General features: G+C 47.3%; 1 protein-coding gene across 1 annotated transcript in view; it reads right to left on the minus strand.

Annotated features, from left to right (window-relative positions):
* IQCD (IQ motif containing D) overlaps window positions 1-4,336 on the minus strand; it is a 23,064-nt gene extending 18,728 nt beyond the window's left edge. Inside the window, exon 1 of the mRNA XM_007104640.3 lies at window positions 4,277-4,336. The gene's annotated coding sequence lies outside the window, so the exon portion shown is untranslated. The remainder of the gene's footprint in view (window positions 1-4,276) is intronic.
* Window positions 4,337-5,378: the final 1,042 nt, after the last annotated feature.

The following is a 5,378-nucleotide window of genomic DNA, read 5'->3' on the forward strand; positions in this document are numbered from 1 at the left end:
CGCAGGCCCAGCGGCCATGGCTCACGGGCCCAGCCGCTCCGCGGCATGTGGGATCTTCCCGGACCGGGGCACGAACCCGTGTCCCCTGCATCGGCAGGCGGATTCTCAACCACTGCACCACCAGGGAAGCCCTCAAATGGTCTTGATTTTCAATCCCTTTTGCTTTCAGTTCCACTAACTAGGGCCTGAAGGGAAAAGGGGTGTGTGTGTGTGTGTGTAGCACTTGTCTTGCGTGAAAATACTAGTGTAGAACAGGGTTTTTTTTGTGTGTGTGTAGCACTTGTCTTGTGTGAAAATACCAGTGTAGAACAGGGTTTTTCAATCTCCACACTACTGACATTTTGGGTCAGATAATTCTCTCCTGGGGAGGCTGTCCTGTGTGTTTGTAGAATGTTTAGCATCATTCCTGGCCTCTACCCACTTGATGCCAGTAGCACCCTTCTCCCACCATTAGCTCTGATCAGTTGGAGATGAAATATCTCCAGACGTTGCCAAATGTCCCCGTGGAGTGTGGGTGGGGTGCTCCTGGTTCAGAACCACTGGTCTAGACCACAACGGCCTGGCTTCCCTGTAAAACTCCTGGCCTCCCCCATGCTAAGTCCAGTGCTCTATCCAGATTCAAAGGAAGGCTTGCCCAAGCCTATCCCAGCTCTGTCTGACGAGCTGACCTCAGCACCATCTAAAGCCACCATCAGTTACAGAATCAAGATCAGATTCACAAGTTGGGTCTTACGAGCCCTGGGTGCATGACTCTCTCCTGTCAGGGGCTCTTGGAATAAGTCTAGGCAAGTCCCTTATCTCCTTGGCACCTGGTGACACAACACCTGTCTTAGCCACATCAAAAGGGAGCTAAGTGGAGAAGGGATGGTTCAATAGACAGGAAAGCCCTTTGGAGAGTTAAAAGCTCTCTTCAACGGGGAGTGACGATGTTTATATGTTGAGGGATAAATCACGTGGTGCATCAGCCTCATTGCCCAGAGCGCTTTTCTCCTAGGGAAAAAGGGAAGTACATGTGGGGAACTTAGCAACTGAGTAGGCAGGAAAGACTTACCCCTTTAATTCCATTTTTTTTTTTTTTTTGCCAAGCCATGCAGCTTGCAGGATCTTAGTTCCCCGACCAGGGACTGAACCCGTGTCCCCTGCAGTGAAAGTGTGGAGGTGTGGAGCTCTAACCACTGGACTGCCAGGGAATTCCCTTTTTTTTTTTTTTTTTTTTTACTGTAAATCACGTGAAAATCCCAAGCTAAAGCCCTGGCATTTACATCTAACCATGCCTGGAATGTGTTCCCAAGGGATGCCTCTCCCTGAGCCAGGGCAGAGGTCTGGCTGGGATTCCCCGGGGCAGCCTATCCAGCCTGGAGGCAAGGATATTGATACTGACTCTGCAGCCTCTGTTACTGTTTCTTTCAATCAAAAGGCTTGGTAGAGGGTGAAGTCTGGGAAAGGGAACTGTGGGATAGGTTTTTGCTTTCTACTAACAACTTTATAATATTCAGAAAAGGCGTGAACAGTGACCTCAGAACTTACGCCTTCTCACTCTTGACTTTCCCACTATTTTCTTCTTTAACTATTTGGAATTCGCCAGTGAAGACATCTAGCACTGGGCTTTACTTTGAGGGAAGATTTGGGTTTTTTTGGCCACGCCGCACAGCTTGTGGGATCTTAGTTCCCGGACCAGGAATCGAACCCAGGCCCATGGCAGTGAAAGTGCTGAGTCTTAACCACTGGACCGCCAGGGAATTCCTGAAGACTATATATTTCTAATTCAATCTGTTTACTTGTTATAGGTCTATTCAAATTTTCTCTTTATTCTTGGGTCAATTTTAATAATTTGTTTTTCTAGGAATTCATTCATTTTATCTAAGTTGTCTTTTTTTGGCATGAAGTTGTTCATAATATTCCTTATAATTCTTTAAGTTTCTGCAGTTCTGATTTTGGTAATTTGTGTCTTTTACTTTCTTGGTCAGTCTAGCTATATCTTCCTGATGTACTGACCTTCCTATCAATATAAAATGTCCCTCTTTGTTCTAGCAATATTTTTTGCCTTAAAATCAATTTTTTCTGATAGCAATATGGCCTCTCCAGCTCTCTCATGCTTACTCTTTGCATGGATTCCAATTTTTTACTTTCAACTCCTTTGTGTCTTTGAATCTAAGGTGAGTCTCTTGTAGGCAGCATATAGTTCAGTCTCACTTTTAAAATCTAGTCTGGCAAGCTCTGCCTTTTGATTGAAGTGTTTTTTCCATTTACATTTAATAATTTACATTAAATTATTCAGATAGTTGGATTTACATCTGCCACTTTGCTATGTTTTTTCATCTCATCTCACGTTTTGTTCCTGTGTTATTTCTTTAATGCCTTTTATTGTGTTAAATAAATATTTTTAGTCTACTCTTGATTCTTCTGTTGATTTAAAAAATTTTTTTTGAGTTGTTTTCTTAGTGGTTGACTTAGGGATTATAATATGCATCTTAATTTATCATAGTCTATTCTGGAATACTAAATATTTTCTATTTGATGGGTCATTGTTAGCCTACATTTTAAAAATTATTTAAACATGGCTTCCTTTAGTTCTTTGAACATATTTATAATAGCTTCTTTGAAGCCTTTGTCTGCTAAAGCCAACATCTAGGGACACATAGGGACACTTTCTGTTGACTGCTTTTTTTTCCTGAGTACGTTTACACACGTCTCACAATTTTTATTGAACACTGGAAATTTTAGAGGGAAGATTTTTTTTTTTGGTAGCAACGTGGTATTTTTTCCTTCCTAATGATTGTTGTTCTTGTTTTGCTTGGGTGTTTGGTAATTTACTTCCTGGACTAAATCTGTCAAGTCGGTCTCCTCCACAATGGGCAGCTACTGATGTCTCTGCTTAATTTTTTTTTCATATTTTTATTTTTAAACCTGGCTTCCTAGGGGTCGCCTCTGTATCCACATAGTTTAATATTCAGCCAAAAGTCAGTCCGAGGTTGTGCTCAAACTTTGAGCCAGTAAGGCTTCTGTTCTCCCATGGAAAGTGCAGCACGCACTCAGCACGTCTACACAGGCTCCAATGGCCAGGGAGTAAGTGGCTTGGGCCTGCTCTGGTCTCTGCTACACATGCGCATAACCTCTAGTCAACCAAGATGTACACAGAGCTCATCAGGCCCCCTATGGCTGCCTCACTCCCCAGGAACTCCAAGCTTTCAGTCCATTGTTTGTGCCAAATAGGATTACAACCTTGGACTGCTAGAGCTGCCGGCCTCCCCTGTTCTCTTCCCACCAAGATTGCCACTTTAGCCAATACTCCTTCAAACCAAGTGAGCCCCATCAGACAGTAACAGTGAAGCTGTTGGTATTCAGGGGGCTACCCACCCTGGTTGAACTATTATGCCCATAGAACTGGGGGTGGGGAAATCAGAGAAGTCTCAGGTAAGTATAGCACAAACTTGAAGTTCGGTGGTTTTATGAATAAAAACTCTCAGCGTGTTGTATGACTTCGGTTGATTTTCAGTGTGCTAACATAGCACTAGATGGTTTTGTCCAGCTTTATAGTTGATTTTTAAAATTATTATTGTGGTAAAATATACATAACAAAGTTTACCTTTGTAACCATTTTAAATTCAGTGGCATTAAATTGTTACATTCACATCTATGTGCAACCGTAACCACCATCCACCTCCAGAACTTTTTCATCATCTCAAATTGAAACTCTGTACCTATTAAATAATAACTCCCTGTTTTCCCCTCCCCCCAGCCCCTGGCAACCACTCTTCTACTTTCTGCCTTAGTTAATCCTCACAACAAACCCTTTGTCTTAAGTATGTAAATGAAATCATATTTTAAGGACGGGGACGGGAGTTAAGTTCTAAAGTTAGCACAAAAGGCCAAAATTGGTATAATCAAAATTACCTGATTTAAACACGCACTTTCATTGGATGCTCACCCTGGGATGTATAGGCCTTTGGGTGGAATGGTAGCGGACTTATAAACTACACTCTCACTCCCAGCACCTATGTTTGACTTGAAAGTAGTTAACTTTGATGCGACTCCACTTGACTAGTATCATCCACGTTTTACGGATGAGGAAGTGGACAAGTGGAGGGGCAGAGTAGAGGATGCCCAGTAGTCCTTGCAGGGGGTCGAGAGGGAGGTCCAAACGGAGGCAGGGGCTCAGTTGGGGACGGGCTCACGGTGGGGGGCTACTGATTCCTCAGAGAGCCAAAGGATAGAGGGCTAGACCCCATTCAACATCTCTTCATCATTCCCAGCCCTTCCCCACAAAGTCATTCACCTGCTCGGAGGGCTTCAGGTTTTTCTATCCGTGGTAACCACCAAGGTGCCTGCGTTGCTAGGTTACCGGCCAATCTCAGAAGGCGGGACTCAGCGTCTGATTGACTTTCTTTTTCACCATTAAATTCCTTATTCCTCTCAGTTCGTTCCACCTCCTGAGGACTGACCAATCAGGAGCACCGTCTCTACAACCCTCCACCAATTGGCAGACTCGGGCCTCCCTCTGGGTTGGGCTGACCGAGTAAGGCGGGGAGAAACGGAAGGGAAAGGGGCGGAGCTTCTCCGTCCCGCCCCTTCTCAAGGAGGCAGGCAGGGGGTCCTGCATTAGCAGCAGGCAAGAACTGGGGAAGGACGTAAGACTTGACCAATCAGAGCTCATCATAACAGCCGAGGTAGCCAATAGGCAGCGGTGAAGGAAAAATGGGGCGGGGCCGGGGCGGTGGAAGGGACAGTAGGCGGTGGATGGGAGAGCTGGCGCAGCTGCTGTGGTGGCAGCGGCTGAAGTGGCGGTGGCTGCGGCGGCCGCTGCAGCTGCAACAGCTCCGGGCTCGTGGCTTTGGCGGCGGCGCCGGAGGGCTGGGCTGCGCGGTGCGGACCCCGGCGCGCGGTCCGGGTTGCTGGGGCGGCGCATGTAAGAATTCAAGGGGTGTGAGGGTTGGCCAGATGGAGAGGGCAGGGGTCAGGGGTCAGGGGTCTCGGAGTGAGGGCATTGGAACGTGGGAGGCGGGCAGGTAGGGCCAAGAGGGCCTGCGGGGAAGTCATCGCCGCTTTTCTCTCCCTCCAGCCCTGGTCGCGGGGACCCCAGCGTAGGGATCGCCCGGGGAAGCCCGGGGCGGGGAGAAGGGGCGCAAAGACGAGCACGTGGAGCGGGAGCCCGCACTCCTCTTCGTACCCCTCGTCCCTTGTCTGCTTGTTTCCCTGGCGCCCTCAGGCGACCCACCCCGCAAGAGCCTGCCTGCCCTCTTTCCCTAGGACCTGTCCCTAGGGGTGACCCTTCCCTTCTGGCTCCTCAACAGAGGGAGAAGCACTGTGACCCTGGGCAAGTCCCTTCTCTCCTCTGGGCCTCACTTTTCCCTCTCTGTAAAATAATGAGTTTGAATTCA

This window comes from Physeter macrocephalus, unplaced genomic scaffold, assembly GCF_002837175.3.
Source record: "Physeter macrocephalus isolate SW-GA unplaced genomic scaffold, ASM283717v5 random_407, whole genome shotgun sequence".
NCBI classification, from domain to species: Eukaryota; Metazoa; Chordata; class Mammalia; order Artiodactyla; family Physeteridae; genus Physeter; species Physeter macrocephalus.